Source organism: Amblyomma maculatum, chromosome 1 (assembly GCF_055883805.1).
Source record: "Amblyomma maculatum isolate TAMU_Amacu chromosome 1, ASM5588380v1, whole genome shotgun sequence".
In the NCBI taxonomy this organism is placed as follows: domain Eukaryota; kingdom Metazoa; phylum Arthropoda; class Arachnida; order Ixodida; family Ixodidae; genus Amblyomma; species Amblyomma maculatum.
In genome coordinates, this window is record NC_139344.1 from 107,055,071 (window position 1) to 107,078,467 (window position 23,397).

Genomic DNA, 23,397 nt, shown 5'->3' on the forward strand with positions numbered 1-23,397 from the left:
ATTAGCGCGATTTCATGGAATGCTTACAGAGCGCGTTTGCGCGAACTGTTTAAACAAAAAAATTTTCCCACCAAAAATAACCGCTCCCTGGAAAGGACGAAGAGCTAGCCTGGACCGGGCACGAGAGCACAAGGTTATCGCCGCAAGTGACCGCGCCTCGAATAAAACAGCAAGACAGTCTCGCGCTGTGCAGTAAACTGTCGCGCTGTTCACTGAACATCGTCATCGTCATAAAGTTACATCTGCACACCTCCTACACTTAATCTATGTAAATACGCCATATAAGCTGAGCTCGGCCGAGGTTCGCTAGCTTGACACCCCCAAGCAGTGTGACAAAACACGCAGTGCTTTCGCATTACTGCGCTTAAGCAGACTTCAGCGCAACCGTTGAATTTGTCCCTATGAACGTAAAAACAAAATTCGTTGGCAGGTGAAACGAACAAGAAATAATTTAAGCGTACTTTATCAAGAGGTAGAGTTCGAGCTTCTTGAGCAGGCCATTCTTGCCGATTGGGAAGAAATAGCTTTTTTTATTTTGCGCAGGAGCGTATACTGCTCGTTCAATCGAAGAGACGTCGCGATCGCTGCAACCTCGAATTGAGAAAGACATGTTGAAAAGAGTAGCCATTTTTCCGTATCAAAACTGCGGTGTAACCTTCCTTTGCGCAGCATTCGGTGTTGTGTGGTGCAATTTCGCTCTCCATTTAGCCTCCATGTTCTACACAAGTTCGAGGCTAAATTCCGGCAGGGATTCGAACCTGCGACCAATCATTATCTTCATCATACTTTATTGACCCTTAAGGACCCTGGGCAGGCATCATATGGGGGGGGGGGGGGTCAGAAAATAGTGCTCATGTTCATGAATTTTGATACAGTAAAAAGGCAACAAAAAACTCATGTTAACGTTGGACATTTCAAGGAGACCGTAACAACTGAACAATGAAAAAAAAAGAATGGAAAACGCGTAAGAACCCAATGCATTCAAGTCGGTATATGCTTACACAATATTTGAAATGGATTATTAAACACACACAAAAGAGTATGCAGACACAGAAATAAACGGTAGTGTGTCAGTGAAGTTAAAGAGTAGTAACGAAATGAAAATTCAGTGTGAGACTGGAGCGAACTAGTGAAAAAAAAATCTGACAAACCAAATGTTGTTTATTTTAATATACCGAACTTAGCCGATATTAACTGTTTCAATTCCGAGTTGTCACACTCACGGACGATAGATTCGGAAATTGGATTCAATTCATCGATATCCAATGGCAGGATAGATATATTGAATGCATTCGTTGAGTCATTTATACGCTGTAGACTAAGGAATTGGAAACGCGACGTGATGATCGCGCGGGTGGTACAATAAGGGTGTCTCGAAGGTTAGGGCGGTTATAATGGAGATTATGAAACAAGCCCAACCACGATGTCTGTCTTGGATGAGCTAATTAGCCGAGATCAATCGACGATTTTAGGGCACTAATACTAACCCGAGTGTTATGCATTGCGCAAATGAAACGAGCCACCTGATTCTCGATGCTTTCAAGTAAATCAATTAGGTAATGTTGATGAGGACTTCATATTGCGCTGCCAAATTCAGGTTTAGGTCTGATGCATACCCCATAGGCGAGTTTTCGGATATAACTTGGTGATAAGAGTACGTCTTGTGAAGCAGAGTGTTTTGGATGCATCAGCCACGAGATTTGTTACATGTTCAGACCAGTTCAGTGTGTTCGTAATAACTACACCTAAATATCGCTTTGACTCAAACCGTGAAATTGCCGCGGAGTATAATGAGTACGAATAATTAGGGTGCAATGTTTTCTGGAGACATGCATACTCTGGCACTTGGATATATTCAGTTCATCAGGCAGGTAGCACAGCAGATTTCAATTCCATTTAAATCTGTCTGCAGGTGTGGTTGGTCAAAGTGGAAGCGGTGTCGCGATATAGAACGCAATCATCAGCGAAGAAGCGAATTGTGAATTAAATGCCTGCAGGGAGGTCGTTGATAAAATCTAGAAATAGGGGTGGTCCAATGACAGACCCTTGTTGTACGTCTGAAATAACATTAGAGGTTATAGAATGATGGTTGCCAATAACAGTAAACTGAGTACGGTCTGAGAGGAAGGAAGAAAGACATACATGACAGTATTTAAGGGTCTATGGAGAGAGACGTGAGTTTAGCCCTATGCACTTCCAATCATTGCATCATTCCAAGTGTGGGTGTCCAACGAGAATTGAAACAGATACTCCCACCTTTGTTTCCCCAAAAACAACCGTTGAGCAAAAATGTTGAACATTTTGCCGACCTCTTTGCCATGTTTATCAAACCAAAATTTTGCAGGATGAAAAGGTCGAGTCGAAGGCGCTGGCGCGTATACTCTTAAGGAGAATTTGTGTCCTCTGATTTCTGCATCCATGCTTGCGCAATTTTTATTCTCTGTTCAACTCACTTTGTTTGTTGACATAACGTTTCAGCCTTGACTCTTTCACTTTTTTCTTTTCTTGTGGTGTAAATAATATCTTTTTTAAGTTCACTAACTTGGTATTTGGCTCCCAGGGTTTCATACTCTTTTCTTCACGGCAGTAGCTTTTATGCAAAGGATGTATCGAAACAAATAACTAGATCAGACAAAAGCCTTCCTATAGAATAAATTTGTCTTGCTTCTTTTTCGTTCTTCAAGTAGTCACAATGAATGATTGTTTGGCAATGCCATAATAGCGTAGGCTACGCTCTCAACTGACCAAATGCGTTTCGTTTTCTTTACGCGTACTCTGCAACCTCGCGATGTGTGATGCTTGGCTGCTCCGTGAATTGTGGGTAATAATACCGCGTACACGACCGCGGTTCAATACAGCAAGTTGCATGTCCCCAGAATTATTATTTATCAATTTGCAGTCAACAGTCGCAGTATCCATCATTATCATTTGCATTTCTTAATGCTGATTTTTTTTATTTCCTCTCTTTTGAGATGCCTACCTATACTGGCACTCTCGCGTACTCCTTAACTTAGACGTAATGCGAAACAATATGCAAGTTTTCTTGCACTGTCACAATGTCCTTCATTAGCGCGACACTGCATGGCCCACAGAGAGACATGCTTATCGTTAAAACATCCATGAAAATGTGAAATGCGTACCTCTTACTGGATGGAGGCAGGTAGACCCTAATCACTCAAACTGCAAGGGTGTAAGTTCAAAGTGCGCATCACTGATATCGGTGTTCGTTAGAGTGACCTTACCTTTCTGCTCATAGATACAAGCCTTAGGAAGCGCATACCCGCAGGTAAAGTCAAGCATAACTTTATTGTGAGAAGAAAAAAGAAGGAGGAGGTAGGAATGGTGGTAAGCACGTACCTTAGGGACCACCAAGATTTCTGGTGGCTAGGCCCATTGCCATGACTTGGGATTGGATGTCCGAGTCTTGCGTCGCTTGCCCTTACCTAATTCCACGTTTCCAGTGAGCGATTAGGTAAGACACGAGTTCTCGGACAGCTAAGCGAACATTCGGGTTATTTTCTGCATTAAAGAACTCTGAAGTGATAAAGGAAAATATCGGTTTCAAATTTTTTCCACACCCTCTGTTCCTCTCTGGATAGTGAACTGTGCGGTGGTGGGTATGTTGTTCTGTCGAGTCTGCAGTGTGTGGTCTAATAGTGCTATGGGGTAAGGGGCTCTCAGAAAGGCTCCAAGTCCAAGGCAGCGTCCACAGCTCGGCCGGCTTCCACTCGAGCGCGTGCGTGGGTAGCCGCGTTGCCTGGATTGCCTGAGTGTGCTGGCACCCGTAGAAGAATGACTTCTCTCAGCTGCTTACTATAGGGCCAAGCTGTAGATGTATCACGTATGACTATGCATATAAAGATATATATATATAGCATGTATTATGCGTCGCTCACAATGGTTGCGGCTCGGGTGCTGAGTTTAGTCTTTGCTGGTCTTTCTATCTTGGGTTGTGCGACAATGATCTAGTGAAAATAACGTGAGTGTACTCTGCTGTCCATTCAGCATACCGCTTTAAAAAACGGATTGGAATATTGTCCGGGCCTGAAGATTTTTTACGCTAAGGTTTAAAAGCATGTTTAGTTCCCTTAACTGAACATCGGGAATAGGTGGCACCGGCGAATCAAAATGTGGCATTGTACCATTATCCTTGGTAAATACGGATTTAAAGTGTGTGTAGAACGCACGTGCTATTTTTTTTTTTTCATTTTTTCACATAAAATAGATCGCATTCCTTCGAGGTTGGAGATATAGAACGGAAAAAATTTTCTGGAGCTGTGGTTATAAATATTGGTAGTGATTCACCAAAGTAGCGTTGTTTATCGATATCTACTTGACATCTAAGCTGTAAGGAAAGGTCTTCGATCATTCTTTGGAGTGACTGAGATCTATGAGTGTTCAATTGTTTCTTGAGACGTTTTAATTTCCTTTGAAGCCTCAAAGCCTCACGAGAAATCCAAGGGTGATTACTACGTTTCTTTTTGCTTTTCCACGGGAAAAAGCGGTCAATGCAATGTACAACTAATTTTTTTAACCTGCACCAAAGCGAGTCTACATCTTCCGTACGACTAGCAAAGTCATCAAAGTTTATAGAAAGTGTGTCAGTAATTGATACATCATCGGCTCGAGAAAGTTTCGGAAAGATGAACTTTTTGTTGTGTTATATAAGGCGGTGTCTGAAATAGTAAGTATTACAGCCTCGTGGTCCAATATTCCAGGTAATATTTCGCTTTTGTTTTCATGGTAATGGAAGAGCTGACAAAAAATGGTCAAGTACTGACTAAGAGTTGCCTTGAATTCTTGCGTTTTGTTCAACAATTTGAAATAGATCAAATGAAAAGGCGATGACCAACATCTCTTCTCCAGGGGGGTGATGTTTTTTAAGTGACAGCGTTGCCCATTCTATATTAGGCAAATTAAAATCTCCTGATAGTATAATACGATCATTAGATTTTACATTTCTATTTTACATATATTGCTTCAGATTGTCTAATACGTAATGGTAGAACTAGGAGGCCTATACATTGCTGCAATAACATATTTAACATTTGCATGTTACGCTGTGCAAAAAATGCATTCATCATCAGGTACATCAGGCATTGGAAAAATTATCGAGTATGATTTGAAAAGAAGGCTGACGCCTCCTCCTCTACCGTCACGGTCTTTTTTGTAGGCACTGTAAACAATAGGTACAAACTCACTGTCATGCACAGTGTCGTTTAAGCCAAGTCTCTGTCAAAACCACGGCATCTGGGTCATGCAAAAGCAGAAGAGCCTTCAACTCAGTAGTCTTAGTCAGAACATTCCTACAATTGAAATTTAATATTTTCAGTGCCCGTGGTGTCTTCGTCCTACGCCAGTTTGTTTTTGTTCTTGTTTTAAGCTTGAAACGCGACCATGGGGTTTCGTCCCGACCATATAGGACACTGTCAATGCTTAGTTTACAGAAGATCAGCTTTGCCTTGGCTTCGTTTGCTCTTTCTTCTTCGCAGCTTTTCCACAATTGTTTACGTATTTCCCGGACTCGCATTATAATAATAACACGCTGTGTGATCTCTATTTCTGATGGTTACATGTGTGACCAATCGCCCTCGTGGGTATGTGTCGTTATCTAAGGGCACAATAGCAACAACAACTTATCGAAATAAAGAGAGGCTTAAGGTCAAGGTGGCTGGGCGCAATAAGCCCCGTTTTTAAAGGTTCCAAATACTAAATACCCTGAGCCATGAACACCTCCTTGATGGTGATGGTGCAGAGCTATAACTTCTGAATTTTCATTGGAATATCTGACCTACAGTATTGCAGCTCTCGGCAATGTGAAGTCTCTATCGCACCCTTATGTCGCAGAATTCCTAGTCTCAATATTTAGTTTTATCGTTCTGGATTCACGCAGTCCAATCTTTCTGCGTTATGAACGTGGAAACTATAGATCATTACATCAACTCCTGCCGGACGTACGCGCCTCAGAAAAGAAATAATTTGGAAATTCCTCTTGTTCGACTAAGACTGCCGTTTGCCATTCATTTCTCCTCACCTTAATAGAGTAAACGTCAAAGGGCATGCCCTCAGATAAGTGTGTCAGTTACTTTATAGATATCATATGGCGACCGGAAGATATTTTTGTTAGCGCTTCTCTTCCTTGAGTTGACTCAAAAGTTGCATCTGCTTTTTTATTTTATTTTTTCTTCCATCACTATCCGTACTATTTTAAATTTTTTTTTTCCGAAATTTTCTTTTTCTCAACAGCAATTCCTAATTCAGAGGTTATATATTATGCAGCCTAAGTTCTCAACATATATTCAATTATTTTTGCCAGCACTGAACCCTGGCCAATCCCCCTATTTGGTTTGAGTATAGAAGGGAGAAGAAGAAGATAGACTCGATAAAAATAAGCAAGGTTTTATGCAGACTTTCGAAAATGAAAACGAGATTGTCGACGCAGAGGTCGCCCCAGGATATTAAATCCACTACCACTAATGCATTACAGTGTAAGCGGAGAGCACCGTAATAATACCTATCTACCTATGGCGACACCAAAGCGCCCACACCACCAGCCGGACATGCTCTGTGCGGTTTTTTGGTGCATCGGTGTCGATAAATGTCCAGACTTAAGTGTCTGTACTGTTAGCCTTAAGAAACCCCTGTATCTCTGCTCCAAGTTGATCTGAGCCCTTGCAATTTAGAGCTGAAGTAAATATTTGTTACGTTTCTGATAATCAAGTAAGTGAAAATTATATTCCTCTTCTGAGGTGAGGCAAACAAAAAATATTTTTTGATTTACCTTCTTCCGGGTCGCCACTTCAGTATCACAAAGTAATAGGAGGAAATAGAAAATAAGAAAAACTCCTCAAAGGGCATGATTTTTTTTTTAATCGTCAATGCGAAGGGCGTTTTTTGTCCACACGAAGCATAAGGCATGCATTGGTCACTATGTTTGCCAATCAAGCGTCCTTTCCGGTCCTGAACTTAGCATCGCACGTTCAGCCGCTTGCACATGGCATGTCGCTCGCCACGCTGTGCGCTGTTTCCGAATGCTTTGCATCAGCTGGTACAAACGGCGTACTCCCTTCGGCGGACTGCCACGTGTCACAGTGACGTCTCATTATATGACAAGTAAGGAAAAATGATTTCTTCTGACCTCTTACGAGCACTGGCGCACGCACTCAGATGTTTTCTTTGCTATTTTCGCGACATCTTTGACTTCGACAATCGCAATTTGGCTTTGTACCTCTACGGTTAGGCATCACATAAACACCGATGTCACCGGTACTATTCAGAAATGTCCGCATAGGGTGCCCAGTACTTAATGGAACATAATTCAACAGGAGGTGGACAAGATGCTTACTAAATACATCACAGAGCCCTAGTCGAGCCCTTGTGCATCACCACTTCTACTGAAAGAATTCAAAGGTTCGATAAAGCTTTAATTGCCTTCATGAAGCAAAATGTTTCTCTTCCATACACCTTCAATCCGGGCATTTGCAAAATGCTATCAATGACAAAGACCGCGAAAAGACCGCATTGTTCACACCGGACGGATTATATCAGTTTAAAGTTATGCCGTTCGGTCCCTACGATGCGCCAGCTACCTTCAAGCGAATGATTGATTCCTTCTTTCTAGGCTTTAAATGGTTTGCATGCTTGTGTATACCTCGACAACGCTGGGTTTTGTTTTTTTTTTGTCACCCACATTTCCCACGCACCTCGAAAGATTGACGAGCATTCTTTCTGCCTTGAGAAAGACATGCCTTGTAACTGGAGCCATGATCAGTAAAATGCCCATCCCTGATGCACTTGCTCACCGCCCCACTTGCATTGGCCCATTTCTAACCATCAGCTACAACTGAAGTTCGCACCGACGCTAGCGAATACGGTAACGGCGCTGTGCTCGCCCAACGTCACCAAGGTAAAGGCCGTGTGATCGCATATGCCAGCTGTCTTCTTTCCACCACCGAGCGCAGCTACTCCATTAATAAGTGCGAGTGTCTAGCCCTTGTTTGGGCCATGTTTAAATTGGCCATTATTTATTGGTTGTGACTGACCACAGAACACTTTGTTGGCTTTCTTCACTGAACGATCCCACAGGCCAGCTTGATCGTCGGATACTGCGCCTTCAAGAGCTGTCAACAAGTCAGGGCGTCTACAAGAAGACGACAACTGCCAGTCTCGTTATTTTATGAGCCGCCAGATCCTGGTAGCAATGACTTCGACCCATGCTTGTTCACTATCACTGATCGGCTTAACATCACGGACAAGCACCAGCAAGACTCGTTCTTGCGTCTACTCATCGATCGCCTCAGCGGTGCTAACCCAGATCCTTCACTGCAGCTCTTTGTTCTTCAGAATGACATTCTTCACCGCCGCAGGCTTCGCCCTGACGGGCCTCCGCTCCTGGTCGTCGTTCCCCAGCGTCTGCGCTCATCTGTCCTAACGGAACTATACAACCTGCCCATCGCAGGCCACCTCAGTGTCTCCCGAATATACGATCGGGCCTGAAGCCGCTTATTTTGGTCCGGTCTATACCGCACCGTTCGGCGTTACCTTGCCAGCTACCACAACTGTAAATACAAGGAACTGCCATCCACATTGGCTGCTGGCCTTCTGCAGCCTATGACGTGTCCCTCGAACCTTTGAATTGTGTAGGGCTAGACCTTCTTGGACCATTTCCGATGTCCAGATCCGGCACTGCGTTGAATCGATGTCGCGACTGACTATGCCACTCGGTACACTATCACGTGCGCTTTGATAACGAACTAGTTAGGATTAATGTCGCTGGTTTTCTGTTGGAAAATTCCATCTTTCACCATGGTGCACCACGCCAATTGTTGACGGATTGCAGCCGCTACTTTTGTGGTCCTGTTCCACGCAGCATAAGCTCACTACAGCGTACCATCTCTGCTAACATGCATGTGTATTCGAGTCGCGTGATAACCGTGACGTCATCGTGCCTGTATATCATCATCATCCTCATCATCAGCCTGACTATACCCACTGCAGGGCGAAAGCCTCTCCCATATTTCTCCACTTAACCCGGTTCTGTGCTAGCTGCATCCACTTGACCCCTGCGAACTTCTTAATCTCATCCGCCCACCTAACTTTCTGCCGCCCCCTGCTACGCTTTCCTTCCCTTGAAATCCAGTTTGTTACCCTCAGCGACCATCGGTTATCCTCTCTTCGCACTACATGTCCTGCCCATGTCCATTTCTTCTTCTTAATTTCTACTAGAATGTCGGTAACTTGAGTTATTTCTCTGACCCACTCTGCACGCTTTCTATCTCATAATGTTACCCCTACCATTTTTCGTTCCATAGCCATAGTCTGTATATATTTGGCTGCAATAAACAGACAGGCATATCTCGCTCTGCGCTTGCACACGGACCTCGCTGCTTGTCGATGCGTCTCCGCTCCGTTGGAACGCTCAAGCTGATAGCGGCCGGACGCCGCTACGACATGGTGTCAGAAGTTTAAAGCTGTGACCTGGGATAGAAGCGAAAGATCGAAAGATGGACGGAGCCAAAATCTTCACGGCACCGGGCCTCAACAACCGCCACCGCTGGACTTTGGCAATACATCGGAATGGCCGACATAGATTCAGCATTTTGAAGACTATTGCTTTGCGTCGGGCCTCAACGAACGCTCAGAAGAAGCGCAGGCAGGAACGCTTCTCTACACTATGAGACGGGGAGCTCGGGGCATTTTTGCCGCCTTCGATTTCTCGGACGAGGACTCGAAGAAGTTCGACCCGTATTTCATAAAGGAGGTCAACGTCGTGTATGAGAGCGATTGCTTTCACAAGCGGCATCAAATGCCCGGTGATTCAGTAGACCAGTTTATGACTGTATGACTTAAGACCGATGCGATTTTGGTGAATTTAAGCAATGACTTATCAGAGACAGGTTCGTCATCGGACTGAGAGACGAAGAACTCTCAGAGTCGCTACAGATGAACTCCAAGCTGTCTCTAGCGTCCGCCCTTTCAAACGCACGCCTTAAAGAGACGGTTCGTTAGCAGCAGGTACTCCTTCTGAACTTCATGGCTGACCAAGCCTCAAGGATACATCTTCCGTGCTAAAATGTGACAGTTGGCTTCACAGCAACAGTAGACACCATGGGACGTCACAAAAAGCCTCAATGTGGGAACGCCACCTCTTAACTGCGTCATGACGGATGCTGCATCTACTGCGGTGGCTCCCTGCATCCGCGAACAGTTTGCCCAGCGATGAAAGTTATGTGCAATTACTGCGGCGTAAAGGGACACTTTGCTGAAGCATACATCAAAAAGACTTCGCCAGACAACCAACGCAAGGTACGAGTTTCATCCTTGCAAGCAGACACGGGACAAATATTTGTGGGAGAGATTGGAACGCCAGGTGCAAAAGTACGGTACATACAAGTGTGTGTCAACTCTGTTCCAGTGTTTGCAAAAGTTGATACATGGGGCCAAAGTTACGGTGGTTCCGTCATATTTTCCCAGTCTCCCTGTGAACTTAACGAGAGCCGACGAGGTTTTGAAAGACGTGAGTGGTTCACGTCTCAATGTTTTGGGCAACTTTGAGGCAGAAATAACATTGAAGCGGAAACGTTCTCCTCAAGCATGTTATATGGTCAGCCCGCTACGACATGTTCTTCTCGGTTTGCCCGCTCTGGAGGCACTAGGAGCCGCCAAGTTAGCCGACTCAGTCGCACAGAAGGGGTCTACTGGCAGCGTTCCGGGTCCCGAAGTTTGGAGTAACCTGGGCGCCATGACAGGAAAGTATCACATATGGCTTCGCCCAGACGCGGTTAATTGCACCACGCACATTTCCAATTCCACTCAGGGAACGCGTCCGCCTTGAACTCGAAAAAATAGAGCAAATAGGCGTTATTTGTAAGGTTGACGGGCCTACAGAGTGGTGTGCCGTCATTGTACTAGTGGTAAAGCCGAGTGGGCATGTCAGCATCTGTGTAGACCTTACACAACTGAATAAGTGCGTTCTACGAGAGACGTTCACCCTCGCCACAGTGGATCAAGCTGAGTTTTATAGCCGATGCAAAACATTTTTCTAAACTGGACGCAAATTCTGGTTTCTATCAAGTACGCCTAAGCAAGGCTTCGGAGGAATGTATTACCTTCATTACTGCTTTCGGGCGGCACTGTTTCACCAGGTTACCTTTCGAAATTATTTCAGCACCTGAGTATTTCCAGAAAAGAATGTCCGAAATCCTGACAGATATGCTTGCTGTCGTAAACGTAGTTGACAATATTTCAGTCTTTGGAAACAACCACCAACAACATGATTCTAGACCTGCTAACGTCTTGACCAGGTTGGCAGGATCTAATGTAACGTTAAAGGTCCCCAGAAAGGGGTCACCAAGAAGGGTAAACAACGCCATAACACTGATAGTTATTGAACCACACATCATTCTCCCGCAAAAATTTTCGATCTAGCTTCTGCAACACCAGAGATATCGGCGATTAAAAATGACCCTTCCAATTTTCCCCCTCAACTCGTACGCCGAAGGGAGCCATAAAAAAAAAACAAAGAATACAAGCAAGTTCAAAGCTCCGCCCAGATATACGTCACTTCGACGAACTTCCGGTTGCCGCGCGCTCGCTCGCTGGCGTACTCGCGCCAACCCGTCCTCGCTCGCACACGCCTGAGGAGTTCGCCAGTTCGCGCAGCGACGGTTAGTGTAACCGCGAACCCGTGGTTATCCTATGTTACACGGCGGACCAAACCATGGTTGCACCACTAACCGCGGTTACCGCAAACCGAGCGAGCTTGACGACCTCGGTTTGCGTCGTTAACCGAGGTTATGACGGCGTCTGTTGACGGAAGCTACTCGTCGGCGCCCGAGTGCGCGAAACGTACGAGCGGGTCTGCTTCACAAAGTTATTCATTTGCCCACTGTATCACGTTTAAAGATCGGTGTATAGATTATGGTGCCGCCCGACGTCTTCGATTACGGCCGACAGCGCAGCGACTGCGTACTGAAGCCTTGTCGTGCCTACAGTATCGTTTGAACGGCTTGTTGCTGAGCAGAACGCCAAAAAATACGCGGCCTTAGCTATGAAAGTACACGAGTTTGCAACGCTTGCAGCACGGGATGCCGCGAGCAGGCTGAGGTACGTTACACAATTACCGCGGGGGTGGAACGTGCGAGCGCGGCGAACGCCGGCGCCGTGCGTGACCGTCCCTACCCACACAACCAGCAATATCCATAGGATCTTCACAAAAGGTCTCAATATCAAACGTCATTTTTGTACACCCATGCGATGTCCATGCGTCCATTATTAAAAGATCATCTTTTAGTGGATATCCTCATGACCTTACCTTTGTGTGGTCGTGAAGATATCACACAGTGTACATAACTTCGATGTTATAATTTGACTTTCATTGGACATGCATAGTCCAGCATATTTCTGCTTTAAATTTTGATTCGGACAAAGTGGAAAGGCAGACAGTGTCTTCAAGTAAAGCCCCTCAATTTCATCTTCAAGACCTTGTTGTCCCTTCTCTGCCCCCCCCCCCCCCCCCCCCCGCGAGCGAGAAGACGCGGTCCGCAGATGACTCATGCCGTAGTGCATGATAAAAACGTGGGCAGCTCGTGTGCTGAAGAGGTTGAGAACTGTTGGAGAGACTCGCTGCCTACATTCGCGATCAAGAAATAGTGCATTCTTTGTGGCGAGCGAAAAATAATAAATGCTTTGCCTGCAGGCTTGTTGTATGAAACATTTGTTATGAACATGAATAATGCGTTTATTGGGCGACGCACTGTCACTTTCATGATATCTTCGGCAACTCTACCACAAAATTAGCGCGGAGTAGCACGCCTTTTTTTTTTTTCTTTCATGGCGTCCGCGGCGTTCGTCTCGTTCCCTTCCCTGCCTCCGCTGCGCAGCCACCACAACACAATAACACAATGCACGTGTTGTCCCTGCGAGCGAGAAGACGCGGTCAATTAACGTGTGTCCACAGATGACTCATGCCGTAGTACATGCCTATTTCAATACACTCAGCGGTCGAGTGGTGTCGTCGTATTTTGGGAACGTCTGCTAATCTTGGCGCTTCCGAGTATTGCAGCTTGCGCTTGGTGTAAGAGTTCTGCACCCTACCAGCACATTCCTGTACAACCGGAAGCGATCCCCGGAAGCCGGAAGTGTCATTGTGCCTGACATGCATATGTTGCATAACTGACACAAGCTCACATCGCCTCAACCGCTCTCCGAGTTGCTGGCAGCCGCATATCGTCGCACGCGCGTCACATGGCCACATCTTCGCTGACGAAGTTGACAGCAGCAGTCATTTCAAGTTGATCGCCCTGTGCATTGCCTTGTTCGTGGAGTACGTTTCTTCAAAGGTACGTACGTTTCAGCATCACCGAAGAGCACGACTTTTTCTGCTATGCCTAAAGCAAGAGCGAAGACATGGGCAGCTGCGAGGAATACTCGTGCCACGTTTTCTGCTCTTGGTGAACCCGGCGAGTGTGCGGAAGTGCATAAACCAGAAATGGTAGTTGGAGAGCTAGCCCGCAATGACAGCCCGGAGCCCAGCTCTGTCATGTTTGACCCAGAGTTTATTCCCGCCCAGCCCGGAGCCCACCTCTGTCATGTTTGACCCGAGTTTATTCCCGCCGCGCAAGGATCACCTGCGTCATCGGAACCTCTAGCTTTTTCTTTAAGCGGCGAGCCATTTTGTGCGCGTCGCCTAGCAAATGTGCGAGCGACATTGCTGATATTGACATAAAGTGCATTTTGCGGGAGTGGATATAAAAGAGAACATTATGCAGAAGGCTGCGACCTCCCTGCTATATAATTTTTTTTTAACATCACTTTTTGCATGCCTTCATCGCAGAATGGGTTGCTGCTTTGCCATTTTTTGTGCAAGTTTTTTTTTTGTGAAAAGCTAGGCTGGCTTTTATTACCTCACTTCAGAGAATGAGATTGTTGTCTTGCCATGCGTGCGGTGCTAGCTTGTTCGCACTGTATATTTTTCTGGATATTATATGAAGAGTGTATGAAACTCTTTTCCTTTCTTGCTGTCATTACGCTCTACTTGTCCTTGTTTTCCTCTCCCTGTTCCTTTATTTCCACTGGCTGCAGCTCATTACTCAAGTGCTTAAGTTATTAAATAGCAATTGCAGCGGCTGGCAACAATTTTTCCTTCTTTTTGGTATTTTAATAATGAACCACAGCTACTATACTGCTGTATTTGTTTCAGTGGCTGCAAGGTCAAACATGCGGTATGTTGCAACCGTGGATGATGTGCAAGCAGTTATAAAGAAATGGCTCCAACATGCTCATGCCGTCATAAACAGCAACAGGAAAGGCTTGCAAAACAAGGTATGAAAATTTAGCCACTATTTTGTACACAACTGTGAGGGTACATACCAGTTAGATGCCTGTTTAAGCATGGCTTGAACAAATTTAAATGAGCGAAAGCTCAAGCGTGATTTTTCATGGTTTACCAAGGCTCGGTTTGAATTAGGGGGGTGCTGAAGCTTCTCATTAAAAGTAGATGCGAGAGTGCCTTAACACCACCTTTTCATTCCGCTATATTTTTAAAATTTTTTTTGTTGTTTTTTCGGGAAAGGAAGGCACAGTATGTCTCACTTTTTAGTGGGCACCTATGCTTAATTAGGGTGAAGTCATTCAGTCCCAGCGAGGTGAAATCTGAAGTTGCAGCCTGAATAGCGCAGCTTACACTCTAAAACAACTTACAACCTTAACTGAAAAAGAAGTGAACACAAATTATTAACTATCCTTGTTACAGAGACAACAGGTTGTGAAATTGTTACATTCCTTTAACTACGGGCATGTTAATAGGCTTATTTTCTTCGCACGTAAAGGTTTTACATCCATTTTTTTTCACTGTAGCTGTAAGTTCTGTTGCCAGCTTTCAGACAAGTTTGTTTGTGCATGCGGCCTTTTTTTGTGACTATTTTCTGTTGCCTGTCAATCTCTTAATGCCCCACTTTATTGTTCACTTCACTTTTCATATTTTCCAGGAGGCACAAGCACGGACGCAAACTGAAACCCATGAAGAGGGGAAGGTGTTTGAAAGCTTGCAGTCGTTTTGTGAATAAAACTATAATTCACGCTATGTGTTTTGCTCAACAGCTATCCCTAGCTCTGCTAAAAGTGCATGCTTGTACATCTTGGCAATGTTCATGCAATGTCCAGAGACTGATCTGGCAACGTCCTCTAGACATCATAATGAATGTCCATGTGGACGTCCACTGTGAGGCAATAGGGACATCTCTGGAATATCCACTGGACCAATTGTGGGTATTTATGGAGATCCTCTGAATATTAAATATTTTGAGGGGTACATTTTATGCACATCTCCTGGATCTGATATGGTTGTCTGGGTAGTCGTCGCTAGGCCTATTGTTTCGCTTCGAAGCCGCGGCGGTCGACGCTTTGGAACATGATCAACGCTGTCGTAAATCGTCTACTTATGAAACTGCCTTATAGTGATTCCTATCCTGCCATAGTAAAATAATTATAGGATTAACTCTGCCGACGCATTAATCGCAGAGCTAGTACGAGCAGATCGGATCAGCCGAAATGCACCAGCGGCAGCTGGCTTGAGCAGAAACTAGCTTGTATCACGGCTATCGCCCTTACCAGCAATTTGCTGCTGGTCAGCGATCCTCACGAGGGCTTCATACTTGATATTCGGCTCAGTATTCAGACGCCAACAAATTTTAGCACGCTTTATTTCGGACATCGGTGCTAACGATCCGCAGTGTGGTTCGCTAACGGTATGCGGGAGGAGGGGCCACAGCGGCGATGTTTACGGCGGTCAAGGAGGTGCTGCCATCGTGCGGTGCTTGACCGTGCTGTTGACGCCTCGTCGGACGACACTCCGATACTCCTGAAACCACGTTATATAAATAAGATATTTGTAAATGCAGCTTCGTTCTGCCGATCCCTGCGTCGCTTCGGTTGTTGCACTTAATGGGCAATGGCCACCTAACCGATAAGGGCGGCGAGCTGTAACAGCCCTGAAGATTTTTTACGCTAAGGTTTAAAAGCATGTTTAGTATGCCTGGTTCACTTAACTGAACATCGGGAATAGGTGGCACCGGCGAATCAAAATGTGGCATTGTACCATTATCCTTGGTAAATACGGATTTAAAGTGTGTGTAGAACGCACGTGCTATTTTTTTTTTTCATTTTTTCACATAAAATAGATCGCATTCCTTCGAGGTTGGAGATATAGAACGGAAAAAATTTTCTGGAGCTGTGGTTATAAATATTGGTAGTGATTCACCAAAGTAGCGTTGTTTATCGATATCTACTTGACATCTAAGCTGTAAGGAAAGGTCTTCGATCATTCTTTGGAGTGACTGAGATCTATGAGTGTTCAATTGTTTCTTGAGACGTTTTAATTTCCTTTGAAGCCTCAAAGCCTCACGAGAAATCCAAGGGTGATTACTACGTTTCTTTTTGCTTTTCCACGGGAAAAAGCGGTCAATGCAATGTACAACTAATTTTTTTAACCTGCACCAAAGCGAGTCTACATCTTCCGTACGACTAGCAAAGTCATCAAAGTTTATAGAAAGTGTGTCAGTAATTGATACATCATCGGCTCGAGAAAAGTTTCGGAAAGATGAACTTTTTGTTGTGTTATATAAGGCGGTGTCTGAAATAGTAAGTATTACAGCCTCGTGGTCCAATATTCCAGGTAATATTTCGCTTTTGTTTTCATGGTAATGGAAGAGCTGACAAAAAATGGTCAAGTACTGACTAAGAGTTGCCTTGAATTCTTGCGTTTTGTTCAACAATTTGAAATAGATCAAATGAAAAGGCGATGACCAACATCTCTTCTCCAGGGGGGTGATGTTTTTTAAGTGACAGCGTTGCCCATTCTATATTAGGCAAATTAAAATCTCCTGATAGTATAATACGATCATTAGATTTTACATTTCTATTTTACATATATTGCTTCAGATTGTCTAATACGTAATGGTAGAACTAGGAGGCCTATACATTGCTGCAATAACATATTTAACATTTGCATGTTACGCTGTGCAAAAAATGCATTCATCATCAGGTACATCAGGCATTGGAAAAATTATCGAGTATGATTTGAAAAGAAGGCTGACGCCTCCTCCTCTACCGTCACGGTCTTTTTTGTAGGCACTGTAAACAATAGGTACAAACTCACTGTCATGCACAGTGTCGTTTAAGCCAAGTCTCTGTCAAAACCACGGCATCTGGGTCATGCAAAAGCAGAAGAGCCTTCAACTCAGTAGTCTTAGTCAGAACATTCCTACAATTGAAATTTAATATTTTCAGTGCCCGTGGTGTCTTCGTCCTACGCCAGTTTGTTTTTGTTCTTGTTTTAAGCTTGAAACGCGACCATGGGGTTTCGTCCCGACCATATAGGACACTGTCAATGCTTAGTTTACAGAAGATCAGCTTTGCCTTGGCTTCGTTTGCTCTTTCTTCTTCGCAGCTTTTCCACAATTGTTTACGTATTTCCCGGACTCGCATTATAATAATAACACGCTGTGTGATCTCTATTTCTGATGGTTACATGTGTGACCAATCGCCCTCGTGGGTATGTGTCGTTATCTAAGGGCACAATAGCAACAACAACTTATCGAAATAAAGAGAGGCTTAAGGTCAAGGTGGCTGGGCGCAATAAGCCCCGTTTTTAAAGGTTCCAAATACTAAATACCCTGAGCCATGAACACCTCCGTGATGGTGATGGTGCAGAGCTATAACTTCTGAATTTTCATTGGAATATCTGACCTACAGTATTGCAGCTCTCGGCAATGTGAAGTCTCTATCGCACCCTTATGTCGCAGAATTTCTAGTCTCAATATTTAGTTTTATCGTTCTGGATTCACGCAGTCCAATCTTTCTGCGTTATGAACGTGGAAACTATAGATCATTACATCAACTCCTGCCGGACGTACGCGCCTCAGAAAAGAAATAATTTGGAAATTCCTCTTGTTCGACTAAGACTGCCGTTTGCCATTCATTTCTCCTCACCTTAATAGAGTAAACGTCAAAGGGCATGCCCTCAGATAAGTGTGTCAGTTACTTTATAGATATCATATGGCGACCGGAAGATATTTTTGTTAGCGCTTCTCTTCCTTGAGTTGACTCAAAAGTTGCATCTGCTTTTTTATTTTATTTTTTCTTCCATCACTATCCGTACTATTTTAAATTTTTTTTTTCCGAAATTTTCTTTTTCTCAACAGCAATTCCTAATTCAGAGGTTATATATTATGCAGCCTAAGTTCTCAACATATATTCAATTATTTTTGCCAGCACTGAACCCTGGCCAATCCCCCTATTTGGTTTGAGTATAGAAGGGAGAAGAAGAAGATAGACTCGATAAAAATAAGCAAGGTTTTATGCAGACTTTCGAAAATGAAAACGAGATTGTCGACGCAGAGGTCGCCCCAGGATATTAAATCCACTACCACTAATGCATTACAGTGTAAGCGGAGAGCACCGTAATAATACCTATCTACCTATGGCGACACCAAAGCGCCCACACCACCAGCCGGACATGCTCTGTGCGGTTTTTTGGTGCATCGGTGTCGATAAATGTCCAGACTTAAGTGTCTGTACTGTTAGCCTTAAGAAACCCCTGTATCTCTGCTCCAAGTTGATCTGAGCCCTTGCAATTTAGAGCTGAAGTAAATATTTGTTACGTTTCTGATAATCAAGTAAGTGAAAATTATATTCCTCTTCTGAGGTGAGGCAAACAAAAAATATTTTTTGATTTACCTTCTTCCGGGTCGCCACTTCAGTATCACAAAGTAATAGGAGGAAATAGAAAATAAGAAAAACTCCTCAAAGGGCATGATTTTTTTTTTAATCGTCAATGCGAAGGGCGTTTTTTGTCCACACGAAGCATAAGGCATGCATTGGTCACTATGTTTGCCAATCAAGCGTCCTTTCCGGTCCTGAACTTAGCATCGCACGTTCAGCCGCTTGCACATGGCATGTCGCTCGCCACGCTGTGCGCTGTTTCCGAATGCTTTGCATCAGCTGGTACAAACGGCGTACTCCCTTCGGCGGACTGCCACGTGTCACAGTGACGTCTCATTATATGACAAGTAAGGAAAAATGATTTCTTCTGACCTCTTACGAGCACTGGCGCACGCACTCAGATGTTTTCTTTGCTATTTTCGCGACATCTTTGACTTCGACAATCGCAATTTGGCTTTGTACCTCTACGGTTAGGCATCACATAAACACCGATGTCACCGGTACTATTCAGAAATGTCCGCATAGGGTGCCCAGTACTTAATGGAACATAATTCAACAGGAGGTGGACAAGATGCTTACTAAATACATCACAGAGCCCTAGTCGAGCCCTTGTGCATCACCACTTCTACTGAAAGAATTCAAAGGTTCGATAAAGCTTTAATTGCCTTCATGAAGCAAAATGTTTCTCTTCCATACACCTTCAATCCGGGCATTTGCAAAATGCTATCAATGACAAAGACCGCGAAAAGACCGCATTGTTCACACCGGACGGATTATATCAGTTTAAAGTTATGCCGTTCGGTCCCTACGATGCGCCAGCTACCTTCAAGCGAATGATTGATTCCTTCTTTCTAGGCTTTAAATGGTTTGCATGCTTGTGTATACCTCGACAACGCTGGGTTTAGTTTTTTTTTTTGTCACCCACATTTCCCACGCACCTCGAAAGATTGACGAGCATTCTTTCTGCCTTGAGAAAGACATGCCTTGTAACTGGAGCCATGATCAGTAAAATGCCCATCCCTGATGCACTTGCTCACCGCCCCACTTGCATTGGCCCATTTCTAACCATCAGCTACAACTGAAGTTCGCACCGACGCTAGCGAATACGGTAACGGCGCTGTGCTCGCCCAACGTCACCAAGGTAAAGGCCGTGTGATCGCATATGCCAGCTGTCTTCTTTCCACCACCGAGCGCAGCTACTCCATTAATAAGTGCGAGTGTCTAGCCCTTGTTTGGGCCATGTTTAAATTGGCCATTATTTATTGGTTGTGACTGACCACAGAACACTTTGTTGGCTTTCTTCACTGAACGATCCCACAGGCCAGCTTGATCGTCGGATACTGCGCCTTCAAGAGCTGTCAACAAGTCAGGGCGTCTACAAGAAGACGACAACTGCCAGTCTCGTTATTTTATGAGCCGCCAGATCCTGGTAGCAATGACTTCGACCCATGCTTGTTCACTATCACTGATCGGCTTAACATCACGGACAAGCACCAGCAAGACTCGTTCTTGCGTCTACTCATCGATCGCCTCAGCGGTGCTAACCCAGATCCTTCACTGCAGCTCTTTGTTCTTCAGAATGACATTCTTCACCGCCGCAGGCTTCGCCCTGACGGGCCTCCGCTCCTGGTCGTCGTTCCCCAGCGTCTGCGCTCATCTGTCCTAACGGAACTATACAACCTGCCCATCGCAGGCCACCTCAGTGTCTCCCGAATATACGATCGGGCCTGAAGCCGCTTATTTTGGTCCGGTCTATACCGCACCGTTCGGCGTTACCTTGCCAGCTACCACAACTGTAAATACAAGGAACTGCCATCCACATTGGCTGCTGGCCTTCTGCAGCCTATGACGTGTCCCTCGAACCTTTGAATTGTGTAGGGCTAGACCTTCTTGGACCATTTCCGATGTCCAGATCCGGCACTGCGTTGAATCGATGTCGCGACTGACTATGCCACTCGGTACACTATCACGTGCGCTTTGATAACGAACTAGTTAGGATTAATGTCGCTGGTTTTCTGTTGGAAAATTCCATCTTTCACCATGGTGCACCACGCCAATTGTTGACGGATTGCAGCCGCTACTTTTGTGGTCCTGTTCCACGCAGCATAAGCTCACTACAGCGTACCATCTCTGCTAACATGCATGTGTATTCGAGTCGCGTGATAACCGTGACGTCATCGTGCCTGTATATCATCATCATCCTCATCATCAGCCTGACTATACCCACTGCAGGGCGAAAGCCTCTCCCATATTTCTCCACTTAACCCGGTTCTGTGCTAGCTGCATCCACTTGACCCCTGCGAACTTCTTAATCTCATCCGCCCACCTAACTTTCTGCCGCCCCCTGCTACGCTTTCCTTCCCTTGAAATCCAGTTTGTTACCCTCAGCGACCATCGGTTATCCTCTCTTCGCACTACATGTCCTGCCCATGTCCATTTCTTCTTCTTAATTTCTACTAGAATGTCGGTAACTTGAGTTATTTCTCTGACCCACTCTGCACGCTTTCTATCTCATAATGTTACCCCTACCATTTTTCGTTCCATAGCCATAGTCTGTATATATTTGGCTGCAATAAACAGACAGGCATATCTCGCTCTGCGCTTGCACACGGACCTCGCTGCTTGTCGATGCGTCTCCGCTCCGTTGGAACGCTCAAGCTGATAGCGGCCGGACGCCGCTACGACATGGTGTCAGAAGTTTAAAGCTGTGACCTGGGATAGAAGCGAAAGATCGAAAGATGGACGGAGCCAAAATCTTCACGGCACCGGGCCTCAACAACCGCCACCGCTGGACTTTGGCAATACATCGGAATGGCCGACATAGATTCAGCATTTTGAAGACTATTGCTTTGCGTCGGGCCTCAACGAACGCTCAGAAGAAGCGCAGGCAGGAACGCTTCTCTACACTATGAGACGGGGAGCTCGGGGCATTTTTGCCGCCTTCGATTTCTCGGACGAGGACTCGAAGAAGTTCGACCCGTATTTCATAAAGGAGGTCAACGTCGTGTATGAGAGCGATTGCTTTCACAAGCGGCATCAAATGCCCGGTGATTCAGTAGACCAGTTTATGACTGTATGACTTAAGACCGATGCGATTTTGGTGAATTTAAGCAATGACTTATCAGAGACAGGTTCGTCATCGGACTGAGAGACGAAGAACTCTCAGAGTCGCTACAGATGAACTCCAAGCTGTCTCTAGCGTCCGCCCTTTCAAACGCACGCCTTAAAGAGACGGTTCGTTAGCAGCAGGTACTCCTTCTGAACTTCATGGCTGACCAAGCCTCAAGGATACATCTTCCGTGCTAAAATGTGACAGTTGGCTTCACAGCAACAGTAGACACCATGGGACGTCACAAAAAGCCTCAATGTGGGAACGCCACCTCTTAACTGCGTCATGACGGATGCTGCATCTACTGCGGTGGCTCCCTGCATCCGCGAACAGTTTGCCCAGCGATGAAAGTTATGTGCAATTACTGCGGCGTAAAGGGACACTTTGCTGAAGCATACATCAAAAAGACTTCGCCAGACAACCAACGCAAGGTACGAGTTTCATCCTTGCAAGCAGACACGGGACAAATATTTGTGGGAGAGATTGGAACGCCAGGTGCAAAAGTACGGTACATACAAGTGTGTGTCAACTCTGTTCCAGTGTTTGCAAAAGTTGATACATGGGGCCAAAGTTACGGTGGTTCCGTCATATTTTCCCAGTCTCCCTGTGAACTTAACGAGAGCCGACGAGGTTTTGAAAGACGTGAGTGGTTCACGTCTCAATGTTTTGGGCAACTTTGAGGCAGAAATAACATTGAAGCGGAAACGTTCTCCTCAAGCATGTTATATGGTCAGCCCGCTACGACATGTTCTTCTCGGTTTGCCCGCTGTGGAGGCACTAGGAGCCGCCAAGTTAGCCGACTCAGTCGCACAGAAGGGGTCTACTGGCAGCGTTCCGGGTCCCGAAGTTTGGAGTAACCTGGGCGCCATGACAGGAAAGTATCACATATAGCTTCGCCCAGACGCGGTTAATTTCACCACGCACATTTCCAATTCCACTCAGGGAACGCGTCCGCCTTGAACTCGAAAAAATAGAGCAAATGGGCGTTATTTGTAAGGTTGACGGGCCTACAGAGTGGTGTGCCGTCATTGTACTAGTGGTAAAGCCGAGTGGGCATGTCAGCATCTGTGTAGACCTTACACAACTGAATAAGTGCGTTCTACGAGAGACGTTCACCCTCGCCACAGTGGATCAAGCTGAGTTTTATAGCCGATGCAAAACATTTTTCTAAACTGGACGCAAATTCTGGTTTCTATCAAGTACGCCTAAGCAAGGCTTCGGAGGAATGTATTACCTTCATTACTGCTTTCGGGCGGCACTGTTTCACCAGGTTACCTTTCGAAATTATTTCAGCACCTGAGTATTTCCAGAAAAGAATGTCCGAAATCCTGACAGATATGCTTGCTGTCGTAAACGTAGTTGACAATATTTCAGTCTTTGGAAACAACCACCAACAACATGATTCTAGACCTGCTAACGTCTTGACCAGGTTGGCAGGATCTAATGTAACGTTAAAGGTCCCCAGAAAGGGGTCACCAAGAAGGGTAAACAACGCCATAACACTGATAGTTATTGAACCACACATCATTCTCCCGCAAAAATTTTCGATCTATCTTCTGCAACACCAG

At 45.2% G+C, this 23,397-nt stretch overlaps 1 long non-coding RNA gene and 2 pseudogenes across 1 annotated transcript; all 3 read left to right on the forward strand.

Moving 5' to 3' along the window:
- The first annotated feature begins 3,661 nt into the window (after window positions 1-3,661).
- LOC146203450 (uncharacterized) lies at window positions 3,662-10,911 on the forward strand (annotated as a pseudogene).
- A 2,277-nt stretch (window positions 10,912-13,188) lies between these two features.
- On the forward strand, window positions 13,189-15,076 carry LOC146203451 (uncharacterized). The gene is made up of 3 exons (XR_014702372.1): window positions 13,189-13,340; window positions 14,201-14,322; window positions 14,988-15,076. It is a non-coding gene; the product is annotated as an uncharacterized LOC146203451 (long non-coding RNA).
- Window positions 15,077-15,195: 119 nt separating this feature from the next.
- Window positions 15,196-22,866, forward strand: LOC146203452 (uncharacterized; annotated as a pseudogene).
- Window positions 22,867-23,397: the final 531 nt, after the last annotated feature.